The following is a 22,234-nucleotide window of genomic DNA, read 5'->3' as shown; positions in this document are numbered from 1 at the left end:
CCCTTGCCAAGAGGACAAAGGCCACTTGAAAATTACAGTGTAGTAACCCCTTGGGTGAAGAAGAATTGTTTCGTAATCTCAGTGTTGTCAGGTGTACGAGGTCAGGGCGAATATGCAAAGAATAGGCCAGACTATTAGGTTTGTGTGTAGGCAAAGGGGAAAATGAACTGTAACTAGAGAGAAGGATCCAATGTATTACTGCTGAGCCAATCAAAGGACCCATAAATCTCTAGCGGTAGTATCTCGACGGGTGACTGGTTCCGTGGCCAACCTACTACTATAAAGAAGTTAACTTTCTACTGATGAGTCTAATATGTAAATATGATAATATGCCGTCATCGTTTTACAAGATTTTGACACGGATTATTTTTTTTTGTTAAGGAGTTTATGGTTGTACTTGCCGAGGGCTTGTCCTGTTTATCTTTGGCAAGTCTTATTAGTTTATGTTGCTATTAGCTGAGTGTGTGTGTAATTGTCTTTTTTTTTTTGTTTCCTAGGAGGTAGATCTAGGGCTGGCCACTGAAGTGTGAATGAGCAAATTAGAAAAGGCGGTATCTAGTGCGTTTGGATGGGGGACAGGATACTGCATTATTAGGGTTAGTTACAGGAAGTCTGTCGGTCAGGAATGATGACATGAAGTGAGAAAGGGTCGAATCGAGGGGACCTTCATTATCCTGATGAAGGGAATGTTGCAGCCGGCGACGAGGGGAACTTATAGTGTGACTTCCTGAGAAAAGTAACCAGATTTGATGGTTCTGTTTCATGCTGGTATTGTTTGTTTTTGGTTTTGCTTTATTTTGCTTGACATAAGTTGCAGCACATATTTGTAATAAGTGAAGATTTATGAATACATGTCTGTCTACGTATTTGATATATTATCGAAAAATGGATTAATTAGGGAAATGTATGGAGACTTTTATAATATACTCGTATTTAGAACAAAATATTTTTATGTGATTGAAAAATATATATTTTAGTTTGAATTTTTGTTTTCAAAGGAACGAAATATAAAGAGAGTTGACGCGTATTTTATTTTCTATATATTTTTACTAGAAATTTCTATTGTATTTTAGTAACGTATGCGGAAGTGGTTTCAATGTATTGTATGCTTTAAGCTCTATGAATTTTTTCAAACTAGTATTGGAATGCGTGGTATTCGAAGGGGTTCCCTCTCCGAAATAAAGAATTTGTATGTAAAAAAAGACCTGGCAAATTTATACGCATTCTTGAAGAATAGCAGGAATAGTTCCCTTCAATTTGAATGTATGCATCTTTTTGCTGTATTGTTATTTACACTTGAACTATAATTCCCCTCTTACTGATACCGTAAGGCAATACAGTACTCCTTTTCCCCATTACCAGATAAATCATATAAGTATCATTATCACGAGCCTTGGATTTGCATATTTACTTATTGATCTGCTGCTTATATTATCATTTAGTCAGTAAAATCCCTGCAGGTTTGATTTCTGTGCCCACATTAAAGATTTCATATTTTGAATCTCCACCGTATCATGGAAATTCACGAATAGCATTCATATTTATATAAATAGACTCGGCAATTTCTGTATTTCGATTTAGGGATATGGAAATTGGATAATTAGGCTCGATTATTTTAATATTTACTATTTAAGGAATATCTACGATAATATGAAAATACATTATTAAATATAAGCTTTAAAGAATTGCCCAGTGTAAACAGCACTCTCTCTCTCTCTCTCTCTCTCTCTCCTCTCTCTCTCTCTCTCTGCTTCAGACATGTCCTTCCACTCTCTTCTGTTTATGGTCATTCTATGCTAGTCCACACCCGCAAACTTTCTTAGTTCGTCATATCCATCGTCTTCTCTTCCTTTGCATGCTTCTTTTGCATGGTGTAATTCTCAATGTCCGTCTATTATCTGTCATTCTCATTATATGCCCTGCCCAAGTCCATTTCATTTTCTTACATGTTAGAATATCTTCTAGTTTAGTTTGTCCTCGTATCCGTGTTGCTCTTTTTCTGTCTCTCAGTGTCATTACCATCATTATTCTTACCATAGGTCATTGAGTTGTAACCAGCTTATGTTATAAAGTTCTAGTACGGCTCCAAGTTTGTTTGTTTGTGTGTATGTGTATACACCCTTGGCCTAGTGGTCTTAATACTCTCATCATAAGATAAAAGATAGGCACTGATTCTGCGAACATCTCTTTCGTCACGTTCTTTCTAAGCATAGTGCGCCTCCTAAGTAACTGTAGTCTCCGGTGGGAAAATTACACACACGTATATGTATATATAAATATATATATATATATATATATATATATATATTTTAACATTTTAAGCTTGTTTGACCTTCGTTATCTTTCATTTCTAATATTGCATCATCATGAAGGGCAGGGTAAGTTTATGTATCATTTAAACTCGACAACCAATTGTGTATTGTTGGCAACCTGAAACAATATGGTCGTGAAAGCGCATGAATGCCAAAAGTTCCATAAAAGAACAAAGGAAACATTTTCTCTCTCTCTCTCTCTCTCTCTCTCTCTCTCTCGTATTATATGCACATGAGGGTGACGTCACTTGGGAGGAATTTTATGGTGGCTTCGTCCTTGACTTCAAGGGAGGCAGACTAATCATATCTCTCTCTCTCTCTCTCTCTCTCTCTCTCTCTCTCTTTGTACATTTCTTTCTTCGAAATGGGCGCTTTAACACTTTTTGATGTGTTTGAAGTGTTTGTGTGGGCACAAATAATGTCTTGAATTAGTGTGAACCTGAGATGAAAAGTAGTAAGCAAATTTTGTTTTATGCATATCATTTGTTTTTGTGGTTCACTAATATATGTATGTATGTATATATATATATATATATAATATATATATATATATATATACTGTATATATATATATATATATAATATATATATATATATATATACTGTGTATATATATATATATATATATGTATGTACATATATATATGTATATATACACATATATGTATGTATGTATATACATATATATATGTATATATATAATATATATATAGATATATACATATATACATACAGTATATATATAATATATATATATATTATATATATACACATACATACATATATATATATATATGTGTGTATATATATATATATATATATATAAATATATATATATATATATATAGTCACGAGTCCTTACCACTGACCTATGTATATTGTTCAGAGGTTATTGTTCTTTGGTAGCACAAGTGATATTGATATGTAGTTTTTCTGTTGTTTGGTGTAATTTCAAAGCCCCTAAGGATATTAAGTTGTTTGCGATATTATCAAATTTCCTAATATTTTCCCATTTATTTTCTATAGTTTCAAAGGCTTCTGTTGATTTTTTAAAAATCCTAGACTGTTGATATGACAATGAAAAGTGTTGCCTAGCACATCTCAGGGGTATTAGATTTCTTGGTGTCTGTTTTCATTTTTTTAAACTTTGATATGCTCTAAGAGGCCTTACTGTTTTATGTTCATGAATATTGTCAAACACAAACACATACATATATACAATGTTTGTTTATATTTGTACCCCAAGTTCTCTCTAAATTGTAGATCCTCATCCCGTTGGAGGTGATTATGAGGATAAAAGAAATTTTCTCTGTATATGAGACCATATTCCATGATAACACTGTTAAATGAGGCCATGTTTTGCCCTCCAAATCGCCCCCTCTATTGAAGTCGTCTATGTTTGCTTTACAAGCTGCATTAAATGGCTTAATGAATGAACTGTCAGAGCTACAGAAAAGTTCACTGACTCCTAGCCCGCATTATGATTTCCATTTCAGGATTTACAGTACTCATTTTCGGGTGGATTTCAACTTTTGTGTAATCGGAAAATTTGATAAAATCTGCAGTATTGCAGTAAAGAGTAAAGGAATAGCTTGAGAGAGAGAGAGAGAGAGAGAGAGAGAGAGAGAGAGAGAGAGAGAGTTAATTTTAATTTTTCGAAGAAAAATATGAAGTCTTTTTACAATTTCTATCTAACCTCTTCATTTTTTTTTAAATGCCTTCTACTTTCCCGTCATGGGTGTAATATACTGTTAGGAAAAATACAAATTACTTAAAATTTGTGATGTTTGTCAGTCCAGCGCTGTTAGGATGTTAAAGATTATGCAAAATTGTGTTTTAAAGAAGATTAATTTTAGATACACTTTTGTTGCTTAAGTAAGCTTAAACATTATTAAGGGATTTGGAGCACAGTCGTATGTTGTATTGTCTAGGCTTTATTAAGAGAATTAGTTTTGGAATCATGAAAATAGTTTTTAATGTATTTTGATATTTTTCAAAGTTTAATTAAAGTAATTAGTTAACCTCTTCGTAAGCAAGAACCTCGTCCAAATTTTAAGATAACAAAAAAGATAGTTATCAATGCGGACGCAATAAAAAGCTACTTGTTTATGTCAGTTGGGAAAATAGATCATCTGACACGGAGTCAGGAATGGATTTGTGTAATGCCATCTTGATTTACTTGAAATGTCACTTTCTTGTGCAATTGTGCAATTTTCTCTATTATTATTATTATTATTATTATTATTATTATTATTATTATTATTATTGTTGTTGTTGTTGTTGTTATTATTATTATAAAAACAAAATGCTACCAGCCCAACGGATCCAACAGGCAAAGTATCCTAGTGAAGAAATAAAATAAGGAAATAACAAATAAATTATATATAAGTAATAAGAATATGGAATATTTTAAGATCAGTAACAACGTTAAAATAGACCAGTCATAAATAAACTAAAAAACTAGTCTTTTGTCAAGAGGAAAGAATTTACAAAAAGTTTGAACATGGGAAGTTCCACTTTGTTTTTCCTTGGTATATTGTGTTCATATTTGTCAGTCTATTTCATAATTTTCTGCTCCACCAAGTTGTATCCTTAGATAGTGTTAAAGAGTTTCACAAAATATAAGTCAAAAGTTATTTAGATAATTTAACCAGGTAAACGAGGCGTCTAATTATACAGTTATATCTTAGAATTTTCTGCTTTGTTTTCAATTTGACAAAAAAAAAGTTGATTTAAAGTACTCTTATGTTAATCGTAATCCCATTTACATATAAGCACATGAAAGAAGAATGTACAGTAGATTCTGAACCTTTTTTTGTTCTGTAAGTTGCATCTAAACTCATCCTTTTCACGATATGCGTGAAAGAAATAAGGCAGCAGAGTTATTGAAGGCCTCCCCCCCCCTCTCTCTCTCTCTCTCTCTCTCTCTCTCTCTCTCTCTCTCTCTTCAGCTTCGTTTATTTCTCTTGCATTGTTTCGATGAACTGAAGAACTGTCAGGAATTAAATTAAGAGATTGGGAGGAAGACGTGAGACGAATACACGTTCCGTGAGAGGGTAAATTTTGCAAACAAATAGACATGTTGGAGTTCCGGGAGAGTTTGAAAGGAATGGCGGGCGAGGGATGAATTAAAAGAGGAGGGGGGAAGGGAGGAGGAATTGGGTGGTTTAGGAGTAGGAGGAGGAAGGATAATGGAGTTGGGAAGTTGAAAAAAATGGATGACACGGAGGGAGTTCCTTGCTGTTTGAGTAAGAATTATTGAGAGAGAGAGAGAGAGAGAGAGAGAGAGAGAGAGAGAGAGTGGGGTCGGGGTTTGTTAAATGATATTAGGAATGAAAAGCAAGAGGTTAAGTGTAGATAGAATGGTAATGTTGAAGGGTTTGTTTAGGACTTGTGGAAGGAGGATGTTGGAACTGGTTAATATTATTGAAGAATTAATTATTGTTTTCTGAACTTTAACATAATTTCTTTTTTATATTTCTGTTAATGTTTTTTTCTCGCCTTTCCAGGTACGTACCGTATGATCGTGAATGAAAGTTTCTACAATATCTCATATGTGGTAAGATAATCTCAGTTGATCATCTAAAACTGCAAATACAGCTGAAAGGTATTTCAAAGAAATTTATCCTAATTTATAAATTTTATGCAAAGTAGTGTTGGATTATTATTATTATTATTATTATTATTATTATTATTATTATTATTATTATTATTATTATTTTCTGATTGGCTTATTAATTTTATATTGATCATTTGTTATTTTGGATGCTAAAAGTATTTTTGCCTTATTAGTTTTATGTTGTGTCTGGTTAACTAATCTTCACAATTACTCTTTTATTATTAAATTTTCCCCATTTTCCGTGTTTTTGCTCTCGTATCTAAAGTCATTTTACATTTATCAAATGTTTAGAGATTTCTCAATTCCCAGTACAAATTGTTTTGGTTTTTTAGTCTAGTCCAGAGAGAGATCTATTTTTAGCATTACGGAAAGATTCCTAAAGTATGTAGAGATATCTTACGAAAAACAATGAGCATATTGTTGATGCATAGTTTCGACCCGAACTCATAAGTTAGGATTTGGGAGTACGAACCAAATTCCTTTGTTCTTTAAGCGTTTAAAATAGTTTCCAAGAGATTTTGTTAAGAATGCTAAATATTTCCATATGATAAAACAGTAGCCTTCCTAATCACAAAGGTGCACGATATCTGTCTTCCCTACCAGGCTGTAAAAAAATAGATCGCTGTTGAAAAGGTCCGTTGGACCAATAATGTGCTTGGGGGGAAATTTTAATCTCTCTCTCTCTCTCTCTCTCTCTCTCTCTCTCTCTCCCCCGGATGGAATTATTGACAACTACTTAATATTTGGTTACTGAATTTTATGTTACGTTCTTCTTTCTCAGTAGGTATAGTTTTTTTTGGAAATTCCTGGGCAATTTAAACAGAATAAACCTTTATGTGCCTATTAAAAAACACATACTGCTTCTGACAAATAAACGAGCCCTGGTAAATCGATAAAATGAAGGTGCATGGGTAAGCTTCCGAAAACGAAGATAATGGTTCTTAAGGATTTTTTTTTCTTTTTTTTTTTATTGTGTGTGTGTCTACAACTCTCTTATTACTAGTGACATGAAAAAGGGCAATACAAAAACGCCTAAACTTTGGTAGTTTGGTTTTATTCTGCCTCAATTAGCGTGGACACTTCCTAGCCTGTTGAATGCAGACTGAAGTAAGACTTCTGAGGGAGATTCCCTTTGTTTCTGAAAACCGGTTTAGTCGAGGGACGTAAAGGGGAAGCTCTCTCTCTCTCTCTCTCTCTCTCTCTCTCTCTCCCCGACATTGAGTGGCAGGCAACTAATTCCGTCAGTCAACAAGTAAGTCTGTATATTTACCTTTTACTAGTAAATCATTTCCCTTTTTTATATGTACTGTAAGGTCATTATATATAACTATTTTTATATATAACGAATTGCTATGCAACTCAGAGGTTGTCATAAGAATAAGCCTTTGTCTCCTTTAAGAATGATAGACAAATAGACAAAGCTTGTCTTCGTCCTAGGCGAGATGATTTGTTGCACAAAGGATCGGGTTTACGACAAGAAGTCAGCGAGGATTGCAGTCTGAGAACCGACGTCAAAGCGAGGTATTTGAGGGGAAGGGGAGAAGAAGCCAAATGTAATTTTTGAGTGTTTAAAGTTAATGGGAAAGAGAGCTCTAGCACAATTATTTTTGGTCTGTGCTTATGTACTGAAAAAAAAAAATGGAAAGGAAGGAAAGGAACGCGGCGTTTAGAGTAAAACTTGAATAAATATTGCTTCTTCCTTTTATCATCTTCCTCTCCCTCTTCCTCCGAAATAAATATATATATATATATATATATATGTATATATATATATATATATATATCTATATATATATTATATGTATATATATATATTATATGTGTGTATATATATATATATATATATATTTCTCTAAATTCACTACACGGGTTCATCCATGGCTTAGAATACACACACACACACACACACATATATATATATATATATAATGGGTGTGTATGTCCGTAAACTACTCAAAGAAAAGCAAAAAAAGAATTTTTGAAAAATATTCTGTATACATCAACTGTTGGAAACCGAGATGTCGATGTGGTGAGAACTGCGGTCATTGTAACTGGAAAAAGTGATTAATGTTCATTCTTGTTAAGTGTGTGGTAAATGTAAAGTAATAGTATCATTGTTGCCAACCAATGAGTAAAATACCTCAGCGCTGTTGGACCATTCTTTTTCTTGTAGTTATTTTGATAATTATTTTTTATGTTAATTGTGAATTTTTTTTTTAAGAGTATTACAGTAAAAGTTTATGGATACTGCCCAGGAAGAGTGGCTGTCTCGTCTCTTAATGAAATGTAAAACATTATAATTTACGTAATTACTTATTACGCCATATTATTTACTGAGGAAGGCAACACGATCTTATGTAAATTTGCAACTGATTATAAATTTGCAAAGTGTTGCGAGAATATTGTGTTATTAAATATCATCAATCATCTGTTGCAGAAGTTACCTGGGAAAACGAATGGATCTTGTTAACTCATATTATGCAACGAATCGATATTGTTGGGGAAGTAACCAAAACAGCCTGAATATAATCGCTAGTACTTATGGTATAAAATATCAGAAGACTTAAAGTCTTTTTCTTACATCTGGAAAGAGGGTAAAAATTCCTCTACTGTATTGCTGAAGAATTTGTAGCCTTATCAACTGGTGAGTCTCTCTCTCTCTCTCTCTCTCTCTCTCTCTCTCTCTCTCTAGAATGTTTTTATGTTGAACAGGCTGACATAAATCTTTTTATAGTTTATATATGAAAGATCTATTTTTCCTCCTCCTCCTCTTCCTCCTCTTTCTTCTTCTTCTTCTTCTTCTTCTTCTTCTTCTTCTTCTTCTTCTTCTTCTTCTTCTTCTTCTTCATCTTCTTCTTCTTCTTCTTCTCCATTGCAACTAAGATTTTGCTTGTGACTGACATATAGAAAAAATTGCTTGAAAGTAAAATAAGTTGTTTTGTGTGAGGTCGGGATCATTTAAACTTCAAAAGTTGGTCGGAGATTTCGAAAAAGTTAATAAACAACTTTGAAATTGAAGTTAAGGCAACTTACCATACGTAATTAGACATGTAGATTTGTTAATTATGTCAGTTTTTCTTGCTATGCTTTTACGTACGCTCGTAAGTAATGGGTTATGTTGATAAGCTGACTTAAATACAGAAGAGATCATCTGTGACCTTGAAAGTCGCTGCACTGTAAACATTTGCTTACTTGTAGAACTTACTTGCTTTGTTGGATCTCATGGTTGTTTCGTTTATGCAAACGTAATTACCTTTGCCAAGGAGGTTATATTTTCGAATCGATTTATTAATTATGTATTTATTTGCCTGTGTGCGTGTCTGTGGACAGGATGCCATCAAAACTACTTTTATAGAGTTTTAAAGGCCACTTATGAATGGCAGAGGCAAGGGACAGTGATATTGTCCTAGCAAGCAGGACAATTATATGATCAGCGCCCAAGCCCTCTCCACCCAAGCTAGGACCAGGGAGGGCCAGGCAATGGCTGCTGATAACTCAGCAGATAGACCTATAGGCTCCCCCAAACCCCCCAACCTTAGCTCACAAGGATGGTAAGGTTGCAGGCACTAATGGTACTGACGAGTGTGAGCAGGACTCGAACCCCCAACTGGCAAACACCAGTCAGACGCGTTACCAATCAGGCCACAAACAGATCTTAGGTCATGGACGACCCCGTTAAATTTTGGAGATGATCCGGATCCGGTTTCTAGTTTATTAGATTTCCGGTGTGTCTTTCTGCTGACAGGATTACGTCAAAATTATTCGACAGATTTTGACGAAATTTACACCACAGATAGATCTTGGGTAATGGACGATGCCATTGAATTTTGGAGATGATCCGGATCCTTTTTCTATCTAGTTTATTTCCCTGTGTCTGTCTGTGGACAGATTTACATCAAAACTACTCGACGGATTTTGACGAAATTGTCACCACAGATAGATCTTGGGTCATGGACGACCCCATTAAACTTTAAGAGATTATACGGATCCGGATTTGCATTTTTCTCTATTTTAAAGATAACGTCAAAACATTTTGATGGATTTTGACGATATTACCACCACAGATGGATCTTGGGTATAGACGACTCCATTAACTTTTGTAGATGATCCGGTTCCGGATCTGGAGTCTGGGTTATTTGTTTCGTGTGTCTGTCTGTCTGTCTCTGGACAGGATTATGTCAATATTACCCGACGGATTATGACGAAATTTTAACTGCAGATAGATCTAGGGTCATGGACGACCCCATTACATTTTAGACATGATCCAGATGTGGATTTACATTTTTAGCTATTTTAAAGATAATGTCCAAACAAATTGACAGAATCTTACGAAATTTCCACCATAGATATATCTTAGGCTATAGTCGAGTCCATTAACAGTTGGAGATGATCGGGTTCCGGATCCGGAGTCTGGATCAGATGCAAATCGAATGTCTTTCTTCTTGTGTCAACGTCACCCTTTGACGGAGGTTAGAAATCTCTGATTGCTTTTGTTTATATTTGCAATTGTCACATACCTACCATTTCGCGCTCTTTGTTTTGATGAGAGGATATTTAGTGGTCATGTGCTGTAATAAGTTTTGTTATTATTGTTATTATTATTATTATTATTATTATTATTATTATTATTATTATTATTATTGGTGATCTATCTGTCCATTATTATTATGTTCTGTATGCAAGCAATAGCATTTACCATCTCCTGTCCATGGGGTGATCTTCGGTTGCAACTGGGAAATGTGAATTTTGTTTTTAGGTTTTTTCCTCTGTTTTCAGTTTAGCTTTATTTAATCTTTTTCTCTATAGGAATATTTACCACAGTAATTTTTTTTTCAATTCCTTTTTTCATAGCAGGTATTTTTACCTTACATCCTCCTCTCATCTGTATTTCCAGATTCCTTTACTTGTTTTCTCCTCCCCTTTTTTCCAGTTATAGTTTTTTCTTATTTTTTTTGAGGTGTATTGATTTTCTTATTCTTTTGATGTTTTAAATTTATATACCTTTTTTTTTTTTACTTTGGTAATTGCAGATTGATTTTATTAATTTCGGTTTTCCATCGTACTTTTGTTTATTTTTTCATGCTTTTGTTCCTCTAAAAACACATTCTTATACATGCATTTTTTTCTATTTAGTCTTACTTTGCAGGCTTTTGCTATTTGCTCTTTTATTATTATTAGTTTATTCCTTTATTTGTATCTTTATGTTCGTATTAGTTGCTGGTACGAAAAAAATTTAATGATTGTTCCCTAAAAGAAATTATATAGGTTAAAATAATTATTTAGCTGGTTATTTAGGAGTTATGGGTCCTTAACAACGCAAGACAAATTCTCGCGATTAGTGTTATCGAAATTATAATTATTCGTTCTTTTAAATATCTAGAGTAAGTATCAGGATTTTTGTGTTATATAAGAGTGGAAAAAAGAAAACCCTAGTTGGTGAAAGAAACAACACTTCATGATTGAAATAACTAGCAAGGAAGTAGCTGATGTACTGTTTTAAAAGAAATCCATTTAGGTGATTGAATTGTAATCTCCAATTCATGAACTAGCCCCTATTTCCCCTCCCCCCCTTTCTATAGCTTCCCGTTCATTTTCCTTTAATCCTCTTCCATGGCCGCATAAAATGGAGACCCAGTCACTCAAGTAAACATGCGCCTGTCTAGCGACAGTGCAGCTGCCATGGCTTCAATTGATGTTTTGTAGTTGGACTCTTTCTACCTAGTGGCAGTCCCCCTTCCTCCCCCAAGTTTCTATTCTCTCTCTCTCTCTCTCTCTCTCTCTCTCTCTCTCTCAAACAGGCATATTATGTACTTACATAAATCTTACAAACGCTAACTTCACCCCGAGTTTAATTGCATTTATTTTTTATCTCTCTCTCTCTCTCTCTCTCTCTCTCTCTCTCTCTCTCACATATATACAAACAGACGTACTGTATATGTACTTACATGAATGTAACATACGCTGGCTTCACCTTGGGAGTTTAATGGCATTTAACTCTCTCTCTCTCTCTCTCTCTCTCTCTCTCTCTCTGACTTCACTTTTCTTTTGATTATATTCATGTTCCCGTTTTTGCCTGCTCCCTTCTCTTTCTGTCTCCCGTAATTGGGTAGAAAAGGGAAGAGGACTCTCCGGGATTTCCAATACAATAGTTTATTTCATTATACAAGCAGGATTCGTTCGGGTCAATTGTTCATTTTGGCTCGTTAAGTTAGGCGGTTAAAGCTTTCGTAGTGGGTGTGGTTTAGTTTGTGTGTAATGGATATCGGTCCGTTACATGCAAATTCATTGATGCAATAAGAATCTGTGTTGCTAAATTCGTTAGATTTATTTACTTCAGATATATATATTAATACAGTTTTTTCCACATACATATTTAATTTTTTTGGACACATTTCATAATGTGTTCAGTTGTTGTTAGAGCAATTCTCTAGTTGCACCATGCGGTGTGATTTGACGGAAAGCAAATCAGGAAACATAATTATTCTAATTAACTGAAATTGTATACGGAGCTGCGATAATGAGGTTAAGTGGTGCTCGTCAAATAACTTCCAATCAGTCCAGAGTCTATAGTTAACTGTAAACCTGCTATCAATCAAGCTCTTCTTACGTACGAATTTGCTTTTGACGCAAAGGGTCACCGATATACAAGATTGTTGATTGTAATTTGATGCTGGAAGTCTTCTGTTGTTTATTTAGTTATTTTTTAAAGTTACTCTGCGTATGTATATTAATTAATCCTTATTGGTGGTCTCTGCATTTTCATTAAATATTATCTTAGTTTTACTCATATTAATTTTCAGTCCTACATTTCAGCTTTTTTTTTTTTTATTCAAATCTATGATCTTGCTATTCCTCCCATGATTCACAAAATAGAACTAAGTCATCTGCAAATTGCAAGTTGTTAAGGTATTCCCCATTAATGGTAACTCCTACATTTTTCCAATTTAAATTCTTGAAATAGAGGAGAGATGAGGTCTCCCTGTCTAACTCCTTCTCTTTGAGAATTTGCTCACTATCTTTATGTAGTTTTAGGATTGTTGTGCTACCTATACAGATATCTTCAAGTGTTCTAACATAAGATTCATCTTTTCCTTGCTTTTGAAGGTTTCCATCACTGCTGAAGTTTTGACACAATTAAAAGCTTTCTCATAGTCTATAAATGCCATACATAGTGGTTGATCATACTCTGTTGATCTCTCCATTAGCTGGTTAATACATGGACATGGTCAGTTGTTGAATATCCTCTCGTAATACCTGCCTGCTCTCTTGGCTGATTAAAGTCTAGCTATCTTTCTATATGACTTATAATGATCTTTTTGTGTATATGTACATGTATATATATATATATATATATATGTATATATATATATATATGTGTGTGTGTGTGTGTGTGTGTATTTGTGCATGTAAATATGTCTATGATTTTATATATATATATATATATATAATATATATATATATATATATATACAATATATATATATATATATATTTATATATATACAATATATATATATATTTATATATTCATATATATATATATATATATATCATAACATTGGAGAGAGAGAGAGAGAGAGAGAGAGAGAGAGAGAGTTGCATGTGTCGCTATCTTTCATCCTGTACTGTAAACTTACTCCCTTGGGCACCTACCAGTACCAGCACCACTGGTGCCACTTAGAGTGCCTTTCCCCCATCAGTATCCGTCAAGTTCCTGTTGCTTTTACACATGGTAGGTGAAGAGTATCGAGTGTAGGAATTGCATACCATGAGTCATGTAAGCGTTTATGCAGAAGAGAGAGAGAGAGAGAGAGAGAGAGAGAGAGAGAGAGATGTTTGGCAATTGGTATTGGCTCCAGAGGTGTCTTGTATATACATTCCGGACAAATCCCCGTGAAAGATTGGTAACGCGATTTGGTTGCTCTTTCGTGCTGATATCGCTGAAACATCTGCTTCCTATCTTTTCAGCGTTGTCGCAACTTCCTACAATGACTTAACTGAACCTCTCTCTACGATGAAATTTACTTTTTTTTCATAATCCAGAAAAAACAAAATCAGAACATAAAGATTGTTTGGTTTGCACCAGTGGATGGTCTGTAAAAAGTAGATTTGAAGAATTGTATATATGGTCTCTACGATGAAATTTCCTTTTTTTTCGTAATCCAGAAAAAACAAAATCAGAACATAAAGATTGTTTGGTTTGCACCAGTGGATGGTCTGTAAAAAGTAGATTTGAAGAATTGTATATATAGGGTGGGAAAAAACTTATAGGACCGTGAAAGAATTGATATACAAAAACTGAAGTCTGGGGCAGCGGTAATGATCAAAGCGATGTTGTAGATTAAAATAAAAACCCAATGCAAACAGCAAGAAAGAGGCTCAGGTCATGTCGTTGAGTGATGAATGAATGGCTAAGATAACATACGTAAACAGTACACATTTTACGTGCCGTCACACATGAACGCATTTTTGTTTATATATATATATATATATATATATATTTTAATATATATATAAATATTTAATATATATATATATATATACAGTATATATATATATATATGTATATATATATATATATATACATGTATATATATATAGATAGGTTGATATATATATATATATATATATGTATATATATATATATATATATATTATAATATATTATGATATATATATCACACTTATCCAAATCAATCACTTCCTTTCATATACCAATCATAGAACGCTCATTAATCTACTTTCTTCATTCCCACTTATTACCATTACCTTATTCTTAGTCACGTTTGCTCTTACCTTTCTCCTCTTGCAGACATTTCATATTATCCTACCAGCTTCTGAAGTGTCTCTTCAATATCTGCCAATCGGCATAGCATCTTCTGCATGTTGAGAGTAAATAAAAACGCGAGTGACCGGTTTGTGGCCCCTTTCTGTTTACTCTTAACACACGCAGAAGGTGCATTGCTCATTGGGTGATATTGAAGAGACACTTCAAAGGCTAGTAATATGATATGAAATGTCTGCAACTGGAGAAAGGTCAATGAGAGTAAGAATAAGGTAATAGTAGTAGCCTAAGCGGGAATGAGGAAAGTGGATTAATGAATGTCAGTATGGTTGGTATAAAAATGGAAGTGAGTGATTTGTTTTAATATTTCGGAGTAAATATAACGAATGATGCCATAATTATAGCAGAGATGAGCCACAGAATAGGACAAGTTAGAATGGTAGCAGGAATTGTACTAAAGATTAAGATAAGAGAGAGAGAGAGGAGGGGGGGGGGTTGTTGTTTGGAAATGAGGAACTATGGATATAACTTCTCAACATAGGGCAGAAAAAATTCTAAATAGGTGATAACCCATAAATGTGTTCTTGGTTGAGATTCATCTTGGCCCAGATATCTGTTAGTCGTCTGTTGATGCGACGACTATGTTCATCAACACAGTATCACTTAAATTGCATTTAATTTTGGTTTTATGATAGATTATTTATTATTATTATTTCATCAACCGGTTTTTCATAATGCGATTTCAAGACCATGGCAATATATGGTATGCACAGAAAGCATTGTATTAAGATTGAATATTTTTCTAATGTTCACATTATGTTTTCACTGTAGTATCATACTAACAATGATGGGTGACTTCTTTAAAACTGCAAAGAGTAGAGCACGCAATTTTCTCAATTTATGGATACTCTTCGTTATGGTAGAGGAAACAATTCTTGAACCGCCATAGAAATCTGATTGAGAAATCTTTTAATAACACTGAGGAATGAGAAAAATAAGATAGGCCTAAAATATACTAGTCACTACTCGAGGTCTATTCAAAGAAGGAAACCCTAGAGTTCTGTAAAGTCAATTTTAGATTTCAGCTTTGAAAGGTTGATATTTCAAGGTTCAGTGTTTTAAGAAATAGCTAAGGCTGATTTATGGATGTACCCCAAATCCCGTTTATATTCTCAAATTAATTTTGAATTTGATGTTTTTACTAGTAATCTAGGCTTGTGTCAATTTTGTTTCCTATGCCTATGGCCCTTGCTCTTCTGACACCAGCACATCGTTGGTTTCCTCGTGACCAGTGATTAATTATTCAGTGCCCTCGTGCGATAAACTGAATTATGCTTGAATTTCCATCTTTAGGTCCGGCTAACTCCTTTCAGTCTTTGATGTTAACTAAAATTCAGGCGGCCTGTCAGGAACACATTTTTTCCCCAAAGGTTTTACCTTTCCTCAATGTTTTATGATTCATTATTTTATCAATATAAGTTGGGAAAGTATTTATTATCATGATAGAGGGATTTATTTTTGTTATCAAGTTATTTATGAATTAAATTCCTCCGGCATTGATCACAGCCATTTCGATTTCAGATTATATCCAAAAAATTTTATATCATTGGTTGTAGGTTTTATATACAATTTTACATATATAGGAAATGACCGTAATTATGATTACTTTAAATATGGTGAGAATGAGGCTGTTGTAAGTAAGTTATACTAGAACTAACTTTTCTTTGGAATTGATGTGGTGCCATATTATATAATCACTCCGTGTAGTGAAACTCACTATTGCACTAAAATTCATGTACTTCGGTTGAAAAAAACTGATGTTAGGTAGATCTAAAAAGTTATATTGGGTTGATGGAAAAACAGCACCAAATTCAGAAGAATTTAGTAAGATCACCTAATTGTTATTGCCTCCGCTTTAGTTTGCCACATCCACCTTCATGACTGCTCTTTGGCACTCAGACCCCAACCCTCCAATTTTTTTTTCTGCCAAATTCCTCGGCCCCCTTCCATTTTAGTCGTGCGAGGAAGTCTTGTTTGGGTAAATTGCAGAAGTGTTTACGCCCGCCGATTGGTAGGAATAAACTGACTGTGGTGTAATTAGTATTCGGGTGAAGGTGGCGAGCTTTTAAATAAGCGAAAATAAAGGTGGAAAGGCAGGCAATCGGGTGAATGTTAATTGAGTGAGGAATGTGGGACCGAATAAATTTTGAATAACGCAAGGGAGAATTCTTAGTCATCAAATAAAGGCTGTTCATTTTCTGAAATAGCCTGAAAAAATAATTGCTCTCTCTCTCTCTCTCTCTCTCTCTCTCTCTCTCTCTCTCTCTCTCTCTCTCTCGGTAAGCTTTAAGTATATATTTTGTTATTTGGATTATGTTTTTGTATAATGTAATATAGTTTTTAAAATGTTATAGATTACGGCACTACGATGGCATTGCATTCCCATTTAGGTAATGGATTTGGAATGAGCCCGATCGTAACGCTGATCATTTGACTAATATGCAATAAGAATCTAGAAACCGGGCGAGGATTAGTTCAGTAATTCCACAGGAACCATGGAGGAGGTTGTCCTCTAGAATTACGTTGTCTGTTGGGTCACATTATTTTGTTGGTGCAAGAGAGCCACTAGGTGATAACTGAGGGGCGAAGTGAATGCAACTAACTTTATTTCAAATGATCATGAATTCATATACAAGCCCTCACAAAAATCCAACAAAATAATTCATGAACAGTAAGGATTAAACGGGTTGATGTCAGTGCGAGAGGAGAGCAATGTTTATAAAAAAAGAAAAACAGCAATTCTGTTACATTGTGCAGGGGTGTGTGAAACGCATGCAGTACATGGCTCCCCCCTTAAAAAAGACATAATGTGAAATAGTGTGCCCTGTTGTGGAGAGGTACACTGTAGGTGGGTCATCTTGCGGGAGATACGTTGGTTTAAGGCGATCAATGGAGACCCAGTCTTTTCTGCCATGAATGTTAAGTAAGAACGCCTTCGTTGTTCGACAGATCACGAGGAAAGGGCCCGTGTAGGGGGTCGTTAGTGGTGGCTTGCTGGTGTCGTTGCTCAGGAAAATGTGTGATGCTTTATGCAAATCTGTTGGTGTGTGTTGCTTCGCTGGGGCTTGTAAGTTTGGTGGCATGGAGGAAATTTTCCCACAATATAACTTATGCACTGGAGATTGTCAGAGGAGGTTGTCGAAGGAAAAAATTTGGTAGGGATGTCCAACGGATTGCTACACACCATTTCAGTAGCCGAGACATCTAGGCTGTCCTTAGCAGTGATCCGTAGTTCCAGGAAGACCCAGGAAAGCTAGGTAAATCAGTTGGAGTTAATACATCTGCACATCAAGGCTGCTTTGAGGGTGCAATGAAAATGTTCAACCATTCTGTTGGCTGAAGGGTTGTGGGCAATTGTCTGATGTAGGGTGATGCCGAGAATATTCACTAATGATGTCCACAATTGATCGGTGAAAGTGTTGCCCCTGTCAGAAGAAATATGCTCAGGATACCAAATCTAGCTATCCACTCCAAGATTAAGGCAGATGTATGTAAGGCAGACGAACTTTGCATGGGGATGACTTCAGGCCAACAATTGGAATGTTCATTGACGGTAAACACATAACAATGTCCTTGTGATGTGAGTAGGCGACCTATTACGTCGACGTGAATGTGGGCAATACGATGCTGAGGCTGAGGAAAAGGGCCTACTCCTGAATCTGTGTTGATGTACTAATGAAGTTTGGCATGAAGTACAGGCGCGGACCCAATTCTTACCATCCTTAGTAATGCTGTGTCAAATGAATTTCGTCTTCAGTAGTTGTGCAGTAGATCGGCGTGAGGGATGTGAAAGGCCATGAATGAAATCAAACACCTGTCGGCGCATGGTAGTAGGTATCCATTAACGTAGTCTACTCTTACTGACATCACAGAGGAGCGTGGCACGGGAGTTGTTGAGGGAGACATCTTCCAAAGGGAGGGATGTGCATGATGAATTTTATGGTTGCCATTCTGGATCTCTTTGTTGGGCTTCTGCCAAGGCATTATAATCCAGTCCCAGGCGAATGGTGACCAATATATTTCTTGACAGGGCATCGGCAATTGGATTCATTTTCCTAGAGACGTGTTGAAGGGTACAATTGTATTCAGCCACAGCGTAGAGATGTTGGCATTGACAGGTGGAACAGGAATCGGACTGTCGGGTGAAGGCGCGCACCAGAGTCATTTGGTCCGTACGAATGACAAAAGGCGTGCCTTCTAAGAAGTGGTGAAAGTGACTGACTGCCAAATGCACTGCCAGCAATTTGTGATCGAAGGTAGAGTAGCCAGATTCCGCCTTGGCCAGTTTTCTACTAAAGAATGCCAACAGGCAGGGCGAACCATTGACCACCTGCTCGAGTACTGCACCAATAGCAACGTCACTGGCATCATTGGAAAGAAGGAGAGGGGCATATGGCATGGGAAAAGTAGGAGCATCGGCAGTTGATAGGGCATTCTTTGCGTTGCAGAAGGCGGCAGCTTAAAAGGGGACCCCACTTCATTTCTTTTGTGTTACCCTTGAGGGAGGCAAGAGTGGCAGTGATAGCTGGCTGACAGGAAATAGTTGATCATGCCCAAGAATTCTTGCAGTGCTTTGACGGTCAAGGCCGTGGGTAAGTTCTGAATGACTGCCAACTTCTGAGGGAGGGGATGGTCTCCTTCAGGAGTGATGTGGTACCCTGAGAACGATAATTCAAGTACACTTGGTGTACTTGACTACAATGCCATTCTATTGTAGGTGGTCGAGCATGTACCTTTTTAGAGTACACAAGGATGTCATCTGCGTAACATACACAGAAGAGGAGGTCCCTTAAGATGCCATCCATGTGGCGTTGTAAAGTGACCCCAGCATTACGAAGGCCAAAACAGGAGTAATTGAAGGTGTATGTACCGAATGGGGTGGTGATGACGGTCTTGGGGATGTCTTCTGAGTTCTTGGGCACTTTATAATACCTTTTCAGGATGTCGAGCATGGAGAAAACCTTTGCTATGAGCAAGTAGGAGGTCACATCGACAATGTTTAGGAGAGGGCAGTGATCTGATTCTGTCTCCATGTTTAGATGCCTTTAATCCCCACAAGGGTGTTGGGAGCCATCCTTCTTCAGAACGATGTACAAGGGCGATGACCATGGTGTTGAGGCCTTTTGGCAAAGTCCCATTTCTTCCATTTCAATGAACGTTTGTTTAATAGCTGCCAGACTATCCGGTGCCTGATACCTGAATCTGGAGAACACGGGGCACCGTCATCTTGATGTGGTAAATACCGTGTTTGGTGGGAACTGTGGGCGTTTGGCAAAGTTCTGGACGGAAGATTTCAGGGTGCGACACGTGGAGGTGGGCTTTGGTAAAGTTCTGGACAGAAGACTTCAGGATACGACACGAGGAGGTGGGCGTTTGGCAAAGTTCTGGACGGAAGACTTCAAGGGACGACACGAGGAGGTTGGTGTAGGCATCCTTGGGTGTGCTGATGTGGAGAACTAGGTGGAAGGAGTCTGGTTGGAGAGTTGGCAACATGTAAGAGTCTGAGTTGACTAGCCGTCAGCAACAAGAAACTTCCAGTGATACTTGGCGCTTCCAAACCATAATGTGAGGTTCTCGTAACTGTAGGTGTGTATCACAGATCCGTTGGCAGATTTAGATAAAGTACATCGTGTTCTAGAGACTGGCCTTGGCAGAAGAGAACAGCAAGCACCCTTGTCTACCAAAAATCGCACCACCGCACCTGCATCATCTAAAAAGAAAAGATTAGGGACAGGGGAGGCTACCACCACAATCGATGGCCTACTTACACTTTTTTTATCCAGTGACAATTGTTGGCACATTTCTTTGCAGCAGCCCCAAATCTGGAGTGGTTGTAGTATACTTGTGGCTGATGGGCTTCAGAAAGTGGGTATAGAGGTTATTGGTTTGGGCATGAGTGAGTGGTTGGTGGTGGGCAGCTTTGTGGCCGCTCCGGCACATCACAAGGTGGCTGTCTGTGTCCTACCACTTTCATGCCCGCTTCGGTCGATGTTGAGTAGTTGTCCTCTTCGTCAGGAGTGGAAACATTGCTGGATATCTGGAAGGTGGTGGAGTGGCTGTCCAGAAGGGTGTTGACTTTGGTCATCAGGCCCTTCATGGGCAAAATACTGACATCAGTTATGGCTACCTGTACAGGTTCTGGTAAGCATCGTACCCAAAGGGCATGAAGGTAGGTTCACCTCACGAGTAGAGCCGTCTGTGGCAGGTTGCAGGCGAAAGATACTGGTCATTTCCCCGAGGGCAATTGAAGCCATCTGGTCCCCTAATGAGCGAGACCTCTGGTGGTTATCTATTGTGAGAGAGCTTTGGGTGATAATTGAGATGCTAGGTGAATGAACTAACTTTATCTTAACGGATCTTGAGTTTATATACACGCCATCCCAGGCAAGCACGTCACAAAAATTAAAACAAAATAATTCATGAAGAGGTAGGCTTAAGCAGGATTTTATCCTTGCGACGGGAGAGGGATATATACAGAAAACAGAAATACCTTTACAGTGTACGAGCATGTTAGAAACACCTACGGTACAGTATTTTTTACTTCTTGTTCTCTCTCTTTCTGTTTATTTTTCGGATCCGATCATCTAATTTGTGTGTGCGTGTGTGTGTTTAGGGCATAGTTGTTCTCTTCAGAAATTTTCATTAAATACAAAAGCACTGACGATTGTTTTTTTTTTTTTTTTTTTTTTTTTTTGCTAACCCATTGTTCATTTTAACAACATTGTTTTTCATTCCTATTGTTTTGTTGTGTATAATTAAATTATTGTGTTATTTAATCATACAAGCTAAGGTTATTTCAATAATACTTTTCGCAGTTTTCGCTGTTTTTCTATCTATATTGTTGCAAAATAAAGTTAGTATATAGGGTAGTAATGAAACTGCTTTTTCTTTTGTAGAGTAATATGTTTATTCTGGATATTATGTTCTTGTATTGACGTCACAGAGATGTTATCATTTTAGTAACTCGTTGGACTGCGTTTATTTTGGAGAGAGAGAGAGAGAGAGAGAGAGAGAGAGAGAGAGAGAGAGAGAGAGAGAGAGAGATTGGTTGTTTAGTCTCTGAAAGAAATTTGATTAACTGTAAGTAAAGCAGGGTAGCTTCTTTTATTTAACAAGTTTTGAGTGAAATTCCTTTAATAATCACAAGAGGAAAAAGCAGTCCCGTACATCTTTGGCCATTTTATTGCTATGTTTTCTCCGCCAACGTAATTGGAAGGAGGTTATGTTTTCGTCCTTGTTTGTGTTTGTGAACAGCTTCCTGGCCACAATTTTAATTGTAAAGTAACGAAACTTGCAGAGACTAACTGTTATGTAAAAAGCTGGAAATCATTGGAAGGTCAAGGTCAAAGGGCTAGGTCACGGTCAAGCAAAATGTACAATTCTCTTAATCAGCCATAAGTTTGGACCTCGTTGTCACAGAGACGGCAAACTTGGTTCATATTAGAGTTTATGAAAATC

Source organism: Palaemon carinicauda, chromosome 11, assembly GCF_036898095.1.
Source record: "Palaemon carinicauda isolate YSFRI2023 chromosome 11, ASM3689809v2, whole genome shotgun sequence".
Lineage (NCBI taxonomy): Eukaryota > Metazoa > Arthropoda > Malacostraca > Decapoda > Palaemonidae > Palaemon > Palaemon carinicauda.
The sequence above is the reverse complement of the archived record's forward strand: the minus strand, read 5'-3'. Positions refer to the sequence as shown.